Source organism: Magnolia sinica, chromosome 1, assembly GCF_029962835.1.
Source record: "Magnolia sinica isolate HGM2019 chromosome 1, MsV1, whole genome shotgun sequence".
Lineage (NCBI taxonomy): Eukaryota > Viridiplantae > Streptophyta > Magnoliopsida > Magnoliales > Magnoliaceae > Magnolia > Magnolia sinica.
In genome coordinates, this window is record NC_080573.1 from 127549812 (window position 1) to 127570667 (window position 20856).

The 20856-nt window shown below is 37.6% G+C and overlaps 1 long non-coding RNA gene across 1 annotated transcript in view; it reads left to right on the forward strand.

The window, feature by feature from the left end:
• LOC131258016 (uncharacterized) overlaps nt 1-10902 on the forward strand; it is a 70749-nt gene extending 59847 nt beyond the window's left edge. The window contains exons 3-4 of the long non-coding RNA XR_009177770.1: nt 7995-8027; nt 10420-10902. This is a non-coding gene — a long non-coding RNA (uncharacterized LOC131258016). The remainder of the gene's footprint in view (nt 1-7994; nt 8028-10419) is intronic.
• The last annotated feature ends 9954 nt before the right edge of the window (nt 10903-20856 follow it).

Below are 20856 nucleotides of genomic sequence, written 5' to 3' on the forward strand. Positions count from 1 at the left end.
TCCAATCTGCCCATCACCCACACTGGTTCCACCTTTCTCAAAACTCCTCACAATACCTTTACATTAAACAATGTTCTCTGTGTTCCATCTATGAAAAAAAAACCTAATCTCTATATCACAATTTTGCCATTCTAACAATGTTTCCATAGAGTTCTTACCATCCACTTTTCTTGTGAAGGAACTTTGAATCGGGGCAACACTGCTGAAAGGATGAACTAAAGATGGTGTCTATGAGTGGCCAACCTCCTCCCCTCTGATTGCCTTCTCCACAATAACGACCACTTCCTTCGACTGGCACCATAGATTAGGACATCCTGCTTTTCCAATTCTCAAACATATTGTTTCTAGCAATCATTTAGGCTTATCTTCCTCTTTATCTCCTGATTTCTCATGTAATGCTTGTCTTTGCAATAAAAGCCACAAATTGTCTTTCTCCAACTCTACAATTGTCTCTACTAAACCTCTTGAAATCATATTTTCAGATGTCTGGACCTCTCCAATTTTCTCATATAATGGCTTTAAATATTTTGTAATCTTCATTGATCACTTCACTAAATATATATGGTTTTACCCACTCAAACACAAATCTGATGTCAAAGAAGTCTTTATAAGATTCAAAGCCATTGTAGAAAAACACTTCAATTCAACCATCAAAACCCTCTACTCTGACAATGGTGGTGAGTACATCTCCCTAGCTAATTTTCTTTCAACCAATGGTATCTCTCATCTCACCACTCCACCTCACACACTTGAACACAATGGTCACTCCGAAAGAAGGCACCTTCATATAGTCGAAACAGGCCTTGCCCTCCTCACTCATGCTTCTTTACCCCTCTCCTACTGGACTTATGCCTTTGCCACAGCCGTCTACCTCATCAATAGAATGCCCACTCCCACTTTAAATCTCTCCTTACCTACCACAAAATATTTCTGACAGCACCAAATTACTCGAAATTAAGGGTCTTTGGCTGCTTATGTTACCCTTGGCTCAGACCTTACACATCACACAAACTTGAATCACGGTCCAAGCCATGTGTTTTCCTTGTGTACTCTCTCACTCAAAGTGTATACTACTGCCTTGACCCTTCAACCTCAAGACTCTATGTCTCCAGACATGTCCAATTTGTTGAATCTCAGTTTCCCTACTCTTCATTATCTGGTCCGTCCTCTAGTCCTCATCCCAACATCATTGCCACTTGGATTCCTGCACCAATTAGAGTTATCTCACCCTCTTCCTAGCCCACTTACTATGCCATCTGAAGTCATCGTCCCTTAGCAACCTCTATGTGCAACTCCAACACACCCTCCAGAACAAGTTCCTTCCACCAACACAACCCAACCCACCCACCCAAACTCACCTTCCTTGACATCCTCAACCAATCCAACCCCACCACTACATATCCCAACGTCACCTCCTCCTTTCCCAACCGAAACTCATCCCCTTCCAACTCACTCAATGACCACCCGAGCCAAGAACCACATTCATAAACCAATAACTAAGATGAACCTTCATACCCAAATCTCAAAATCCAACGACCTTGAACCAACAACCGTGACTAAATCCCTTATAGATCCAAAGTGGCATCAAGCCATGTCTGATGAGTGTGATGCTTTAGTTAGAAATGGAATATGGGAACTTGTTCCACCTGATTCTACACAGAATATAGTTGGGTGCAAATGGATTTTTAGAATTAAACGTAACTCTGATGACTCTATTGATAGGTTCAAAGCACGTTTGGTTGCAAAAGGATTTCATCAAAGACCAAGAGTCGATTACCTAGACACGTTCAGCCCTGTTGTAAAACCGACCACAGTTCGTGTTGTCCTCAGCCTTGCTGTCTCTCGGGGTTGGTCCTTATGCCAACTTGATGTCAGCGCCTTTCTCCAAGGACACCTCTCTGAGAATGTCTACATGCAACAACCATGAGGTTTTGTTGATCAAGATCATCCATCTTATGTCTGCAAACTTCGAAAGGCAATCTATGGCCTCAAACAAGCACCTAGAGCATGGTATCATGAACTTCTCACTTTCCTTCTTCACTCTGGCTTCAAGAATTCTCATGCAGATACCTCACTATTTGTTCTTACTACTGCTGGACATATTATGTATATACTTGTATATGTGGATGACTTAATAATCACTGGTGACAACACTAAGATGATCGACTCCTTTGTTGATGTTCTTGCTCATCGGTTTTTAATTAAGGATCTTGGACAGCTATCTTATTTCTTCGGTGTGGAGGTAGTCCTAAATCAGTAAGGTATTTTACTGTCTCAAAGGTGTTACATTCTGGATATTTTGGCTCGAACTCATATGACTGATGCCAAACCCGTGCTAACTCCCATTCCAACTAGCCCACCTCTGATGTTAAAATCGGGCTCTCCTTTGTCTGATCCCACAGAGTATAGGACAGTTGTTGGCAGCCTTCAATATCTCTTGATTACAAGACCAGACCTTGCATTTGCGGTTAACAAGCTCTCTCAGTACATGCATACTCCGACAACTGACCATTGGAGCTTTGTTAAACGTCTATTACGCTATCTGTGTGGAACTATTAATGAAGGCCTCCAAATACATTGCCAGTCCCCATTGCATCTATATGCCTTTTCAAATCATCTTCATCGTGACTCAACACTCAACTTACACGCCTATTCAGACGCAGATTGGGCAGGTGACAAGGATGATTTTTCATCTACCAGTGCTTATGTCATCTATCTTGGTCGCAATCTAGTCTCCTGGAGTTCTAAGAAGCAGAAAACTGTTGCAAGATCTTCCACTGAAGCTGAATACAGGTCAGTAGCTAATGCAGCTACTGAGCTCAACTGGCTTTGTTATCTCCTAACTGATCTTGGTGTTCAACTACCTTGCTGTCCCGTCTTATACTGTGACAATGTTGGTGCTACCCAACTCTGCTCCAATCCCGTGTTTCACTCCAGAATGAAACATGTTGCCATCGATTTTCACTTCATCAGGGACCAAGTACAAAATGGTGTCCTTCGTGTTGCTCATGTATCTTCAGCAGATCAACTTGCTGATGTACTCACCAAGCCTCTTCACCGTTCCCGCTTTCTTGATCTCAAATCCAAGATTGGACTTCTATCTCGAGATCCATCTTGAGGGGGCATATCATAAGTCATAGGATTGTAACAGCCCCTTAGTTTCTCTATTTTTGAATTCATTGAAAATAATTGTACAGATTGTAATAGCTCGTTAGTTTCTCTATTTTGGATTCATTCAAAATAGTTGTTCCTTAGAGTTAGGAAAACAGTTTCAAACTGCTCTATATTTTAGGATCTCAAACAAGTGTTTGTTATCCCATATGTGTATTTAACTGCTGCAAAATGTATATGAAAAATAGAATTGATTTCCTCAATCTGATACAAACTGCTATAGTTTAAGAAAATTACAATGCCATGCATGTTTACTTTGTTTCATTCTTCATTTCAAAGAAATAGATGGCCAAGATCTACTCTCTTTTTTTTTCTAAGGTTCCAGAGAAGTAGGTGGTCAAAATCTATCAAATGCTAGATCAACAGATTGTTTGTCTGGATTCTAACTTTTGTTCTCCTTCCATTTTCTGCAATTATTATGATTAGTTGTACGCTTATTTGGGTCTCTTACTGATAAAAACTTACTGAATTTTTCTTTGGAACTGAGAAATCTGGGGTTGGCACTTGCAGTGTGTATCTTTTGGTTCTTTAGTTTCGGAGGCATCTAGACAAATCATATCTTTTTTTTTCTTTTTTCTTTTTTCTTTTTTCCTTATTCTTTTCAATGCTTTGAAGATTTTGGGAGTACTTATAGGAGGGGGTTTCTTTTTCCATCCTCTTGCTTTATTTGTTTTGATCTCATATGGATTTTCATTGAAAGAGGAAATGTGAGAGTTTTAATGGGTTCATTTATAATTGTTGGTTGCGAGAGATTTTGATCAGCTCGCTTCTACATGTATGTTGGTTGTCTCTATTTATTGGTAACAATGTGTTATATAGTCTTGAAGGGGTTCCCTACAAATGTGATTTGTGTATGATTGTGTGATGCTTCCATTGAGTTTTCTTGGTGAGTTTTATCTGCTGGCTTAGGGCCTGCGCGCATATAATTACAACAGAAAGAAAGAAAATTGAAAAGTGACAGTTTATCCCTTCTTTTGATATTTTCCAAAATTTGTTTCTATTCATTGAATTCCGGTCAGAAATTGTAATGTAAAGGGCTTCAATCCACCAAATTATTCTTGATTTGTATTTGATTAGGCCTATTTGGTCGACTTTCAACATGTCAAGTTGATGTTGCCATACAGAACTTTCTTACCAATGAATGGCCTTTTTTTTTTTTTTCAAGGATTACAACAAATGGCCTGTTATACCATCAAATAAAACTTCCACCCCATTTTATTTTTTAGATTTTCATTGATAGTTACTTTATAAAAACTGCCATGATAGGAAGTTGATACCATACCCGCATTATCTAATAGCCATCCAGTTGGCCGATCCATTGACCCATACAATTTGGTAACTTGTTTGCTTTATCCATCAATGAGCACAAATTTGTATCCTTTAATTTTGTGTTGTGGTTGTCTCCATGTTTGTGTTCTATTGCTAGTTGTAAAAGCTTCATCCCAGCCTAATGCCAACCAGTGTTCGAAATATGAGTATTGTATTATGTATTGCATCCTTACGATAGAGATACATATCAGTTATCAAACGGGATGTATCGTTTGTATAAGGTAATTTATTGCACTTTTTGGGAAACTTGGGGAAACAATGGGGAAATGGTTGAATTTTTCAATGAAACTTCAGTGATTGTTAAAAAAAAAAAAAAAAAAGCCCTAATACACACTTTTAAATCATAAAATCTAAAAAAAGAAGTGCATATGACAGGTTTCCTTTGTATAGGGTCCTAAGCTATGTGTTGTCTAATTAAACTAATGCAACTACATTCAAATTGAATGCATAATATTTAGAGTGTTTGTGATGGTCATTTCATCAAACGCTCATAAATGCTTTGAAATTAGTCTTAATTGACATCTAGTTGAAGGGAAATTTAGAAAAAATATATATATTTTATTAAAAATGATTTTTATTTTTTAAAAATTGATAAGGATTTAACAAATAAATGGATCAGCCGTCATACATGCTTGATTTCATGTTTGGAGTGCGACATTGCAAGCAATTTGGGAGAAATTGCGAAAATTTTGAAATTTCCCTAAATTGGACCACCTACACTCAAAATTTGAAAGTAGAGTGTATGTGATGATCATTTCATCAAATACTCCTAAATACTTCGAAGTTAGTCTCAATTGACAGCTGGTTGAAGGAAAATTTTGAAAAAACACATGGAGAACATGAAGAACCAATGGATATCGAAATCAAAACTCCACCTCCCCGATTTTTCATGCAAAACATGAAGAACCGATGGATTTATAACCATTTGACACTGATTTAACATAATTTCAAAAAAAAAAAAAAAGGGGGATCAAAAATTGAAAATGCTCACCAGATCGAACATGAGGGATATATCGGCACTACCTGTGTATTTCATATCGCACAGGTTGAATACAAGATATATATCATGACATATATCGGCCGATATCATCGATATTTAAAACATTGATGCCAACTTCCATACTATATAGGGGATAGTTTCTTAGGGACCTCTTGCCAGAGTTGGTCTTTCTAAATCTTTCATCATTTAGATTTGATTTCTTAATGGTATTCAAAAAATTTTGCTCGAGCAATTACTAATTTTTGTTCTTTCATGGAGTCGGGTGGAGTAGACCACAGCAATCGTGTTAGCTTTTTCTTTCATGGTTCAATGTAATCTTTGACTTTTAATTTCCGTTATTCTGATATCCCTCAAATCAGTTTGTTCATCTTGGATTGTTTGATATAGACTTGTAGAGTTCAATAGGAGCTTCAAATTGAGAAGGTTGGTGTCACTTTCCTCAAGAGTGAAATAGCTTTTAATTTTTATGTTTATTTTTTTATATTCCATGCCAAGTTATATATGTCAAATTTTTTTCCTTTACACTGAACTGGGTCTTCTCAAAAATGTGTTTCCTTTTCAAGACTGTGGATCCACATATCTAAGAATGACCATTGGGAGGTCACCCTTGCTGGCATTTGAGTTGGTTCCTTGAACATTTCTAAGATTGGCTTTTGGGAGGTCATCTTTTACTAGCATCTGAGTTGGTTCCTAAGACTTTTTTAGGAAGATTTGGTAGTTTTTTATATGGGTGTTGTTTTGGCTAATTGATTTTTTTTTAGGTTGTCATTTGTTGTTGATGTTTTAGTAAGAATATGGTAGGGATTTCACTGAAGCAATTACCATTAATGGGGGCAATTTTGGAACTCCCATTTTTTTTTTCTAGAGAAACAGATGACCGCCATATGTGGTTTTGCAACCCAACTTTATGTCTTCTTATTCTTTTCTTGGTATCTCTAAGATGCTATTATCTTGTCTGTGGCCTGATTGTTTTATTTGGGCTTATGTAGAGTTGCATAGTTCTGTGGGAGTTTTGTGCTCTCTTTTTCAAATTGCACCATCCTTTTCTCTCTCTCTCTGTTTTTTTTTTTTTTTTCTATAAAGGTACACACACAAGCTATGGTAGGTTAATATAAAAGATTGTCTTATAGATATGCTTCTGTTGTACATCTATCTTTTTGTGCAAATTAGGTATGTTGAACTTTTCAAGGGTGAGATGACTCTGATCTTTGGTCATGATGCTTTGGTACATGGATGCGAGATCCAGGCTCTGTCCATAAGATGGGTCCAACTGTGAAGATTGCCTTGGCCAAATATGTTGGCAACATTTCATGAAAGAAATGGCAAGCGTATATAGGTGGCTGTTGTGTTTCTATTACTATTTTATTATATTTAGTGGTTTGTTTTTATCTCAGGGATGTTGGATCTCAAGGCTGCAAAACTGTTCCAACTCATCAATGAGTGCAATATTTTGGCATCATAGTTTATTGCTTGCTAAAGGGGGGTTCCATTACTGAGTTTCTATTCTTTGATGGTGGTTTATAAGGCTAGATTTTCTTGAAACCTATTGCGTGTCTGGCTTTTTAGGTTGGCGACGGATCTGTCCATCATGTGGTAAGTTCACTGTACATACAAAAGATCACCCAAAAAAACACTGAGATGTAGAATTGCACCTAATCCTGTTGCACGCGAAAGTGGTATTGAGGTTCCTTTTTGTAGAGGGGATTGAGATGGGGCGATGTAGCTGATCAATGATCCCAATTGCCTATTTTTAAAACATGTTTGAGAGTTTAGGCTTTTGAATTTGGGTTGACTTTGAATAACTCAAACCATCTATACGATGTTTCTCACCTTATATGGTAGATAGATGACAAATAAAATCTTCACACAGGATTGATACATTAAATCGAAGAGATTTTTGGGTCATCCTGCATTAGGGATGTTAATGGGTTCCTGGACTCGTGGGTTCGGATACTTGTTGGCCCTGGCACAATTTTAATGGGTCTTGGTCCCATAGATAAATTTGAACAGGTCATGACATATCTCCTTTCCTTTTCTTTAAAAACTTAGGCACGATCATTAACAAAAAGAGTTGGGCTCTTGGCATGGGTTTTATCATTGTCCGGGTATTCTAAGCTTGTCTGGATGGATATATGAGCAAACTGAAGAATATGTCAATGGTCAATTGAAAAATAAACATTGCGGCACTTTCATCTGCGGGAATGATAGCAACATAGGTTCATTTTTGCTACTAAACATGATTTTTTTACTTTTGATTGATGAGGGATGGAGACCAAGGATTGATTACTCCCCCAAGTTGCATGAGACTCATCCCAAGTCTTGATTGGAATAAGGACGAACTGATTTAGTTGGAGTTGATGAGTCAAAGCACAATGATGAGCGCATCTATTTTCTTTGTTGATGCAGTTCTCTATATCAGTACATGCTAAGTAACCAACGTATGCTCTTTGTATTACATAACTCTTTCTTTCTTTTTCTTTTTTTTTTTTCTCAGTGTGGCGCTATCGAAGAACATGAAGATGATGAAGTATGGAATAATCCATGAAGATAAGGAAACCATTTCCTTTTGAACTTTGCTTACTAGCATTAGGCAACGAAGAGGCCAAATTGGCTTGTGGGTTTTGAGTTCCAACTTGAGCAGGTTGGGCTTAGGCCTGTAACTTTGACCAACTGATAAGCCCAGGCTAGATTTAGCCTAGCTCGGTCCCGCCTACGGGTCAATTGACTCAACCTGCTTTTGAGGTGGGTGCAGACCAAGCTAATTCGGTGGCAGGCTGGGTTCAGGCTAGACAAATGGCCGTTTAAGAAAATGAGTCAAAGTTGGCTTGAACCCTACCGGTCCACATAGGTTCATGGGTTGGGCTAGATGACCTGGATTGACCAACCCAAAACTTGAAATAAAATAAAGAAAAGTATGGATTTTTTAAATTGGTCTAGATTCGAACCCAACCTGATTTCTTAAAGGGTCCAATTTATTGAACCTAAACTTGTTTAAATGAGGTTGGGTTCATTGGGTACCTTTGACTTTGAGTACCCATTGATAGCACTACCATTGCCTTCGGATATTTTTGAAGACATAAACCAAGACTGATTGAATTTGGGTGCCCATTAGGTACCCATCAGGCCTTTGGATCTAGGTTTTTAGATGGGTTCAAGGAAATAAGAGCATTTATGTGGTTCAGCCCACCCGGTGGATGGATTAGATTGTGCACACACGTCCCACTTTGACATAGGGTCTCTTCATCATTTAATATATTGTACTATTAAAACTAAGTCGACCCAACCTAGACCCGACCTGACTAGTAACCGGGTCCATGACCCATGGCATGGACCTGACCCATACTCAAGTAGACCCAATTTTTAATTGGGTTCAAAAGGTGAACCTAAACCTAACCTGATATCTTTATGGGTCCAAAATATTGGACTTTGGACCCTTTAAAATTGGGTTGGGCCTATTAGGTATCTGTGGATCCGGGTACCCATTGACAGCCATATTTATTAGAAATCTATTAGGAATTGTTTCAAGATCTGAATTAATAGATTTTTGGAAGTTAATCAAAAGATTAGATTGCCAAGCCCATAATTGCTGAAAATATCATTTGAGAGAGGATTTAATCATGTTTGTTGAGAGAGAATTTTGCAAATCCCACACGTATGTGAAGCCCAGCCACATAAATCTAAGTATACGTTCCTATTTAAAGCATGCGTTTGGCATCCATATCAGGATGGTTTAGTTATCGGTGGCCATTGAATGGTGCCGATGGTTAGAATAGTGTGTTTTTATATAAATTTTTTTTTTTAATTTTTTAATTTTTAAAAAATTTTTATGGGGATTGTTAGAATATTTATTAGAGATCTTTTAGGAATTGTTTCAAGATTTGAATTAATAGATTTTTGGAAGTTAATCGAGATCCCATAGTTGCTGAAAATATCATTTGAGAGAAGATTTAATCACGTTTGTTGAGAGAGAATTTTGCAAATCCCACACGTATGTGAATCCCGACCACATAAATCTAAGCATATGTATCTATTTAAAACATGTGATTGACATCCATATCAGGATGGCCTTCCATGATGTCGCGTGACATCCACTCATCCCAGTTTCTCCAGATCATGTTAGGCTGCAATCCCAAAAATGAGGCGGATCCAAAACATCAAGTGGGCCACATCATAAGAAACCATGGGGATTAGGCTGTCAAGCCCACAAATGTTTTGGATCAGGTTGATATTTGTGTCTACCCTTTAGCATGGAAGGAAACTAGGAATCACGTTGAACAAGTTGGATGGCGTATGAATCTCATGGTGGGCCCAATAACATTTAAACTATGGGCATTCAGTCACCTCTATTTCTTGTGGTGTGACCCACATGAGTTTTTTTTTTTTTTTTTTCCTCACTTTTGAGATCACATCCTAAACCATGAGCTGGAGAAATTGAAGGAAAAAAAATAAAAAATGCATGCAACAGATAGAGAAATTTGTGCTGCATGGGCTACACGGCTCCTGTGTCCGTGAGAAACACGTGGTTGTCGAGCTGGTATTTATTGTTGGTAGGGCTGTCATTGGGTACCCGGACCTATGAGACTTGAGTGACTAACCCGATTTAAATGAGACAGGGTCCAATTTCCACACCCATTCCAAAAGCTGGGATGGGCTCAAGTCCTATTCTTTATGCCCGTTTATAAAATGGGTATAATCCTGTTCTTGTACATCTATCCTTTTGTGCAAATTAGATAATGTTTATTTGCCATCCAACCTGTTGATTAGGTCATATAGACTTGGATGAAGGGAAAACACAAGCAATAGCTTGATGCAGAACTTTTATGGCCCACATGAAATTTTTATTGGTGGGCGTTCAATCACAAAAATCAACTTCTCTATTAGAACATACTTATATTTTGTTATTTATGAATGGCTAACAGATCTCACATGCACTCGATGGGATAGAAGTCTCTCTATTTGGGGGTGTCAAGGAAGCCGAGCTCTATTCAAGCCCAGCCTGCATTGTTCAACATAGGCCCAATTGATCACAGATTTCTCAGTGAGTACTTGAGAGTTTCTTTCATATTATAAAATTGTCCGTGCAAGTGGTAACAGGGGATTGGGTCAGATTCGAGCTGGGTTGTACATATGATGAAAAAGCGGGCCTGAATTTTATGACATGGGCCTGATACTCTAACCCCGCCAACAGTAGCGCAGTGGAGCTACATGCAAAGCTAAATCTCTCCATGCTTTTGTTGGGCCCACCGTAAAGTCCATATGACATCTACTGTCCATTGGGTTTTCTAGCTCATCTTAGATCATGAGTCCCACAAGTGGTGTGTATCTTCCATCGAAACCGTTTATTAAATGTAACTGACCAAGATGAAGTAAAAAGTACCCAAAAAAAAAAAAAAAAAAAACAACCTGATCCAAATATCAAAAGGGCCACACCGTATGAACTTAGAGGTTTTAGGAGCCATTTTACATGGTTTTCATTGGTGTGGCCCATCAGAGCTTTTACCTGGATTGTAAATACGGTTAAAATAAAGGTACTCACCTGATGGACCGAGTGCATTGAAACATAAAAGATAAATTGGGAGGAGAGGCGGGGAATCCAGATAGAGAGAAATTGGGTCCCCCAACACACACACCAAAGATGGTGTGGGGTGTTTAAGTAACACCTTATGCTTGACTACGTATATAGAGATTGATTATCACTTTTTCCATTGATTAGGGTTCTCAATGGGCTGGGCCAAAAATCAGAATTTTGAATAGGCCTGGGCTGAACAGTTCAAAATCCCGGCGAAGCCAACTCAGGCCTGGCCTGTTGATAGCCCTATAAAGGATGATGTAGTCCTAAAAAAATGTGGAATAGAATTGAGACTCTACAGTAGTATTTCAGTGAAATAGAAAGGTGGGATGCTAGTTTAAAATATTCAAAAGATTTTGGCACTGTTTAAAAATATTTTAAAGATAGGGCTTATTTTAAAACAATTCAAAAGATGGGGCATTATTTGAAAATATTCAAAATATTGGGCCTATTTAGAAATATTTTAAAAAGGGCATTATTTGGAAATATTAAAAAGGCTTATTTTAGAAATAATCTTAAAGATATATCCTTTTTAATAATATTCAAAACATAAGGTGTTATTTGAAAATAAATAAAAAGATGGGTATTTGGAAATAAGCTAATCAAAAGACAGCACTTATTTGAAAATAAATAAAAAGATGGGTATTTGGAAATAAGCTAATCAAAAGATAGCAGTTATTTGAAAATATTCGAAAGAATGGGCACTATTTTAAAATATTAAAAAGATAGGGCCTATTTAGAAATATTTATACGATGGGTTTTGTTTGCAAATATTCAAAAGATAAAAATTATTTCAAAATAATCTAAAAGATAAAGACCCTTTTTAGTATTATTAAAAAATAGGGTGTTGTTTGGAAATATTCATGAGATTGGGATTATTTGAAAATAATAAAAAAGACTAGGAACTTTTTAGCAGTATTAAATTAAGGCATTGTTTAGAAATAACAATCAGTTGCCTTAGCCAGAAATCTCCCTACTCCACAGCAGCCAGCCGTAGCAGCAACAACCATGTTTGCCGCCAGCCGCAACTACGGGAGCACCCAATGGAAATACCCCCTTTCTCAAATTCTCGCTCTCCCCCCTCTCTAATTCTCTCCTTTCTTTGTAAAGCCGCAGCTATAGGTGACTGTCATGAATCTCAATACTTCATCACTTATACTTCGTCAAATTCATTAATGATTACTCGTATTATGGATATGTATATCTCATCGCACACAAATCCGAGACTTTTAATTGTTTTATCAAATATAAAGTTAAAGTCGAAAATTAGCTCAAAAAAAATATTAAAATCCTTTAATTTGATAGAGGTGGTGAGTATACACATGAAATATTTAAATGACACTGAAAATGTTGGTATCATCTAATAGTACACAATGACTTAAACTCCATAGCAAAATGGAGTTGCAGAGAGAATGAACATGACGCTATTGGATATGATTAGATCGATAATAGCACATGTCAATCTCTCTACCACATTTTGGAGAGACGCGCTACTAATAGCTGTCTATTTCCTTGATAGGGTCCTGTCTAAATCTATTCCTAAAACTCCAATATAAGATGTAAAATGTGAGGATTTCTTCTTTAGTTGACTTATGCCCTTAAGAATCTTTAGGATATGTTTTATTGCATACTCTATATAGAAGTGAATTTGAAAGTAAAATTATTGAGTGTGTATTAATCAAATACCACATGCACTTAAAAGGATATGTTATAATTTATGAGAACTGTGGAGGATGGACCAAGATAGAATCTCATGACGTGACTTTCGTCAAAGATAAATACCCAGCCAAAAAAAGCAAAATGTTACAATAGATTTTTTTAAAAAGTTCTGATGTATCTTAAAGGAGTGGGAGTTCTCTTTCTCAAAATGAAAATGCATTTATAATTAGTCAAGATAGTGGGAAAATGGATGAAAAGATAGCCTCGATGGAGAAAAATAAAGTATAAGAACCTATAAATTTGTCTTCTAATCACAAAGCGATGGGTAACAAGTGGGTACTCAATATTATAAGAAAGGCAAATGATATAATAGACAAGTATAAAGCACGGTTGGTTGCTAAAAGTTTTATATTAAAAAAAAAGGCGTTGATTATGATGATACTTTTTTACCTATTGTAAATTTCTTCTCAATCCGCATGATCTTATCCATTGTCGCAAGTTTAGACTTAAGTTATATCAAATTGATGTAAAGACCACATTCTTGAATAGTGATTTGGATGAAGAGATATGCATGCAACAACCTATTTGTTAGCTAGACAAAAAGCATCTAAAGAAAGTTTACAAGCTGTTAAAATTTTTCTATGTGATGAAGCAATCTTTAAAACAATGGTGCATAAGGTTTCACTTAGCCATCACCACTTTTGGTTCGCAATTAGTAAAGAAGATCATTGTATATACATGAAACGGTTTGGAAAATCTTTTCTGATATTATTTCTATATGTAAACGATATTTTACTAGCAGCTAATGACTTACAACTGTTAATAATAACTAAAGATTGATTTTTCTTGAACTTTGAAATAAAATATCTTAGTGAAAGCCAATTTTATTCTCGTGATAAAAATCATCAGTGACCATCTTACGAGATTCTTAGTCTGGTCTCAAGACACCTACATATAAAAAACCTATATAAAAAAATCTCTTAAAAACTCGATACTTTTAGTGGATAAGTCTTCGAGTATGTACTTATCCATCTATTCCGTGTTATAGATTTTAACTTGGGGTTATCTTTATCATAGAATTAGAGGGGTAATGAAACCTATCTGCTCTTGTAGTAGTTAGGCAAACTGTTGGACCTATTTCATTCATCATTGAATTTTTGCGAAGGTCTCATATCAGGTAGACCGTAGAATTCTGCGGCTGCGCTCTTCCGTGCAAACTTTCACAAGCATGTGAACCCTTTCATAGTTTTTCACTTGAGTACGTTCTCTTCTCCACTTATCCAATTGGGGCTGCCTTCATATTCCATGGTAGTCATGTTCCTAACAGTAGCATCGGTTATGATTTTACAGAAATGTTTTGTCATTCCTTGTGAAATCGGTCCAGACGGTTTGTGATTTTGTTCAGTCGTACGCATACATTGATCGCGATCGCGATCGTGATCTGTTTCGATCGATAAGTACCAGAAGAATCGTTGGTATTTTATTTTTTCTATGCTTGTTTTTATAATAAAAGTGGAAAGATCAAACAACTTGGATTTCTCGCACGCTGGTTGTACAGATGCACAAATTCATCTATACGTACTGTGCCAGTTCATAAAGTCGTGGATCAGATCGCCGTTCTGAATAGCCCACTGGCTGTGGTATATGGCCCCAAATCTCTCTGATTAGATATCAACCCCTAGGTGTTTTCTAATTGTATGATTTTTGTTGCACCCCATCTACTGCGTGGCACATCGGATCAATGGTCTGGATCATCGAACCATGGCTCCTGCTTGTACAGAGAGGGCACATTGGGAGATTATGCAGGTCTAGCCGCTGTTAATCTGGAATTTCATTTTTTGGGTACAGTCCATCCATGTGTCACGCATCAGATCAATGGTCTGGATCACCGAAATTTGGGCCCAGCAGGAGGTGATACATGTCCTGATCCATCAAGACCCTTCAATTTCTGAGAAAGTGAGAATGGATGCCTCCCATCTAGGAGTTATTACGTGTGCATGGTATAAAAGGTTTCTCATGGTGATCCCTGTCATAAATGGCTCATGCTTAATAGTATCCCAGTTTAAGAAGATCCTAGCCATCCAGTTGTTGGGGTCTGTCCTGTCAAATGAGTACATATGATATAGCAGTTCTCAACCGTCTATTGGCAGACCTCTGAACGGAGGGTTTGAATCATCGCATCAAAAGGATTTTTAGGGCATTCTCCATCTAGCTTAGGGTCTATCACATCAATGGTCTGGATGATTGTCTAGTGACCCCATCTATGCGAAAACCAAATTGGAAAATAGTTTGTACATTAACGGTTTACGTTTTGTACCAGTGGGGCCCGAGTTTTAAATGATACCAAATGATATGGTGGGCCTCACTGTAGGTGACCCATATACCAAAAATTGCCTGATCGACCCTTACCCTATAAAGAAAAAAAATCCCCCATTGGGGGATCGTATATACAGTATATTTCACCTTTGTTGGGTTGAATGTGAACCGTTGCTACAGTTCAACCGTCCATTTGTGGGCTACCTATTGATTGGTTAGGATTATTTTCCGTCATTGGAGGTTCCGGTGGATGTGCTACTGCGGGTGTTCTTAAAAGATACGGTTCGGATCACTGAACCATGGCCTCATTTTGAGGAAATGTTGAGTTGCAGTCATTCGTGCAGCACTTTGAAAGTGCATTTGCCCCACACGTGGATTCGAGTCACACGTGTTCTGAATCGGAGCCCTTGGTCAGGAGATCCTCACTGTGTCAACCCCATGCCTCAAAAGAAAGATAAAAAAAAATCAGCCAGGTACAATCATCGGATGAGTCGTTCTTGTATACAGGATCCGGACCATTGGACTATTTATCTTAGCCGTTCAGTTGTTTTCAACGGGCGTGGGTCACCTGAGGACCATATAAGCCTGGCTTGTAGGATTATCTGATGTGGGGTTCGAGTCTCGCACATGCCAGTCCTTTTGCACGTGTGAGGCATGAAAATATATACATGGAAGAGCACGTGACATGAGGGATGGGGGTGCTTGTCATGTGTACTTGTGTCCCATATTTCTCGGCCGTGGCGTTGAATATCGTTTAAATAAATGAAAGGGGGTGCATGTGCATGTGTCTTTTGCTTCTTTTCGTATGTCGCTTGCATTGACGTTGCATGTCTCCTCTCTCTTTCACTGCCCCATATGTAGAATAATAGTAGCCATTCGTAATCAGCAGTTTTGGTGGGACCCATATCTTCATCGCCCTGCCCTGTTAAAACTTGAGATTTAAAAAATAAAAAATAAAAAAAACACTACCTACTTAATATGGAAATTTGGATACCTTTTTCAAAAAAGTTTTCAATAACCTACCTGATTAGTTTAATCCTTGGGGCACCTTTGGTTGATGGAAGTTGTGGTTGATCAAAGGGGTTTGGCAGCTGGGGTGGGCCCCATTGCAATGTTTATGTGAAATTCACATTGAGGCATATTGGAAACATTGTACAGGTCATGCTCACCCTGCAAGTGTTTCCTTTGGTGTGGACCACCTAATGATGGATGTGCTTGATTTTTGAGCCTTGAGTCCAAATTTCGGTTTTATATGTAATTGTTGGAGTTTATTTCATATAATTATAACAGTGGACCTATAAAAAATAAGGGTGAATGTCTTGCTCCCAATTGCTTTCGTTGGTTTAGCCTATCTGATTTTTGGCCATGGGTGGCTCAAGTGGATCTCACATTCACATCACGGTGGGCCCAGCTTGGGCCCAGCTAAAAATCAAGAGTGGGCATTGTGTAAAATTCCCTTAATATATTAGTGTATTTGCGAACATTTTGACACGGATGCCCACCCTTGATTTTTCAAGGGGCACATACTAATGTGTAGGGTTGTACATCGAGCCTAGTCAAGTCAAGGTGGACTAAGATTGGCTTGACTCGTCCATGCTCTCCTTGAGTGCAATTTGTTTGCCAAACTTTTTGACTCGAGCTTAAAGCGAGCTAGTGGATCAAATCAAGGTGAGCTCACCTCGAATCAAGTCAAGCCTACCGCCAACCCAACCCAACCCAACCCAACCCAACCCAACCCAGCGACTCGATCCAACCCACACCCAACTCAAATGACCCAACCCGCACCTAACTGAACTCCCAAATCAAATATTCAATATATATATATATATATATATATATATATATATATATATATATATATCTCTCTCTCTCTCTCTCTCTCTCTCTCTCTCTCTCTCTCTCTCTCTCTCTCTCTCTCTCTCTCTCTCGCCGAGCTGAGTTCTAGTCGAGTCGAGTCAAGATCCATTATGATTGAACTCGCAAGCTCATTTTCAAAGTTAGCTGGGTTATTTGAAGCTTAGCTCATCTCGAGTCATTGTTCAAGCCGAGCTAGATCGAGCCAAGCTAAGCAAACTTTTCGAGCTAGCGTGGCTCATGTACAACCTTAGTAATGTGTATGTGAAATCTACTCCCACCATTAGATGAGTAATTGTACATTAGGCTTAGGGCAAAATCAATCAAGCTGAACCTATCATTCAGGTGGGTCAACTAAGGAAACAGTTAGGAGACACATGTCCACTCTTGATTTTTATATCGCTTACCCTGATGGTTATATGAAATCTACTTGAACTCTTAGTTGCAACACCAAAATTTATTAGGCCTGGGGAACAAAAATATGGCCTACCTGTGATTCAGCTGAGCCACACCATCGGATATGATTTGGAGGGTGTGTTGCCCCATGCATTGTTTCTAATCATATTGTCTGCCCGAATCATGGATGGGGCCCACCGAGCGGCGGGGTCCTTTGCTTTCATGGTGGACCCTAACTTGTACTAAGAAACCTAATGGAAAGTATTTAAGTGATAATTATTTTAATTAATGAGGTAGTTTTTTAAAACAATTTTGAAAAAGATATTAGATATAAATTCTATATTAAGTAGGCAGTTTCATTTTATTTTTATTTTAAATTTCCTAAAAACTTTGGAAAAGGATACAATGAGAGAGTGAGTTTTCGGCTGATATCCTATACTCGTCTGCCTTCGGAAGATTTGTTACCCTCCATTATAAAGGACTTATTTGATACTCTGAAGCATATGACGCTTGATGCACAGGCACTCTGAAACTATACACATGGTATACAGTAAATCAAATTAAGCCAACCAAATTTTGGAATCCACCCTGTCGCTAAGTGACTGTCCTAAATCCTAACCTTTGATTTATGGACACTAGTTTGTTGAAACAGAATAATTGGGCATTTTTCATTTTCAACCGTCCAATGTCCACCAATCCTATAGTTGGAGAATAAAATAATCTTAAATTTGGTTAATGATGCATGTAAATTGTACCTATAATCTATTTGAATTACTTGTGTACAGTAAGCAATTTCGAAATTTGTAAGCGCCTGCGTATGATCTATTGCACTATACCAGAGTATGAAAGCTATTTTCATTATCAAAGGTAATTGATATCTACACGCTCCCTAGTTGATGAGTCCACTCCTCCATTTCCTACGTTAAGTACACTGACGGTCCATCTTTCTATCATATTTCTAAAGGTATAGAGATGGGGTGTCTCTTTCAATAGTTGTGGGTGTAAATATCATATCCATTGATTAAATTGTGGACTCTTTTCAATAGTTGTGGGTGTAAATATCATATCCATTGATTAAATTGTGGACTCTTTTCACAGCTGCTTACATGCATGGGACCAAGATCATCAATTTGTGGGCCCCACTGTGGATAGCCTGAAAATCACATTGATTTGACAAGTTAACCATCTGAGTCTACTTGTTGAATTTGGGTCCCTGAGCATCCATTTGAGGGTCACCATTGGATGGATGATTAGGATTGCCTTGTCCATCTGTCTTCCATTTGAGGGTCATCATTGGATGGATGGTTAGATTGCCTTGTCCATCTGTCTTCTTAGCTCCAACCTGAATGGGCCCAAGTTTGAGTTCTAAGGGAACGTTTGGATTGTGGGACTCTCTGAATCCTAAATGAAGTTTGGAGTTCATGTTGATTACATTCGGAAAATTTTAAATGATTTTTGTTGGTTTCTAAACACATTCATCGATCAGATTAAGTGGTACTTTGATTTTGAGTCCCATTAACAACTTGTCAATGGGATGGAGAAGCACTCGAAAACCATGACTTTGGGCATATGATTTCAAAGCAGCTTAACATGCTTTTTAGTTTTACTTATCATTTTTCAATTAAGCTTTTAAATCTAATAGATGATCAACAAGATTTACCTATAGGGTTAGGATCATATAGAGGTTCAAGGATTGGGGTTAATAAAGCGCCACACACACACACACACACACACACTCACGCCATAGTGGGCTTTCACCACCTATGGATACTCAAACCCTTGACTGGGTGTTGAAACTCCGAGAGTCTACCACCCGAGCAAGAGCAAGGATCCATATATATATATATATATATATATATATATATATATATCCTTTGCTCCTTGATGCTCCACATCTTTTTGGGTTTTCAGTTTTCAACTTTCAATGACTTAATTGATTTTATAACACACAAAATCATGTGAGTGACAAACAAATGTATACTAACAATATGTATATCCGTCTTCATGGAAAGAGAAACTACATGAAAGACACGTGAAACCAACAATGTACGTAGCAAGGTACATACAGACCCATCGATACTAGATATCTCCAAATCCAAAATATGCATAACAAGGTCATCTAACACAATCATGCCAAAACATGAAACTTTTTAGAGACGATCAATGTCTTTTGGGGACTACTAAAGGTTAGAAGATAAATTCATATGAAATCAGAATGAGATCCAATTATAATGATGTAAAGAATTTGAATCATGTTGGGACATGACCGAGTCATCTTTGAGGATTGATAAGGAAATCTCAACTCATCTATCGCCTTTCTAAGTTTATAAAAGTAGTACTCAATTAATAGCTTTGAACCCTCACCACATACAATCAATCAATCTTTACAACGCAACACTATTTATCTTAGTTTTATCCTAAATGTTCTACTTCTATCCAGCCACACTACAACACTATTTATCTTAGTTTTAGCCTAAATATTTCACTTCTATCTAGCCACATTGCAACAAGTTCGGAATTTTTAGTTTAACTTAATCTACTAGTATCCAACAACATCGTTACAATACGCCTTATGAGTGGATTAAATATCCATGATATTCGTCATTTGATCCCATCGATCATTGGATTCTTACTTGGTGGATCACACCAGTCACGTCTTAAAGATTGCACACCTCGGTTGCTATGTCCGCATAGATGATTATAGGTAATTTTCTTTATTTTTCTCCACTTAATTTAATTTAATTTTGCTGATTATACTATCTTATATGCAAATCAATGAAATCGGCAATTTAGTCTTAATTTTTAATCTTATTCATCCATTATCTCATTACTGAGAAACCTGATATGCTATCACTATTAGAAGAAGGAAAAAAAAAAAACTTTTTCATCTTGTCAGTACACATCCCATTGTTAGCCACACCTCATTTGGAGATTGATACCAAGACCTAAGTGTTGAAACAAGGTTATCTTCACTCAATCTACAAGTTAAGCAATGGATGGAAGAAAAGTCCTTGGTGAAAGGTAAAATTATCCCATTTGGAAGAATTAATCTTTCATTTTTTTTAAAATCACTTGATTATCACAACAGTGGTGGTGGAACAATCAGATTAACCTTCATAGGTTTGATCATAATCCGACTACTTCGATGTATGGGATCACAAACGTTTAATTGATATGAGTTTGAGTTCAACTTTAGCACACCCTGGCACTAAGTTAATAACACACCTTTGACAAATACAGGCCATTCATTAAATGTGAATTAAACAACAATATGAACAATCCCCCACGATATATTTGGCAAATATAGCAAAAGTACAAAATAGTTTTTTTCATCCTTATTTCACATTTTTATAATAAATATCCATCGCTGCCTTTTTTAAGCTTTTTGAATATTAGTTGACTTTATTTCATAAACCTTGAACAAGTTGGCTACCTGGATGCCCCGTCCTCAATGGAACTTGTTACATCCACAGACTTCCCATTTCCACTTTCCAGCAATGGGATATGGTAGACTGACTCACTAATCCTAATCCATGGGCTCATCCAATCCTAACCACCCAAA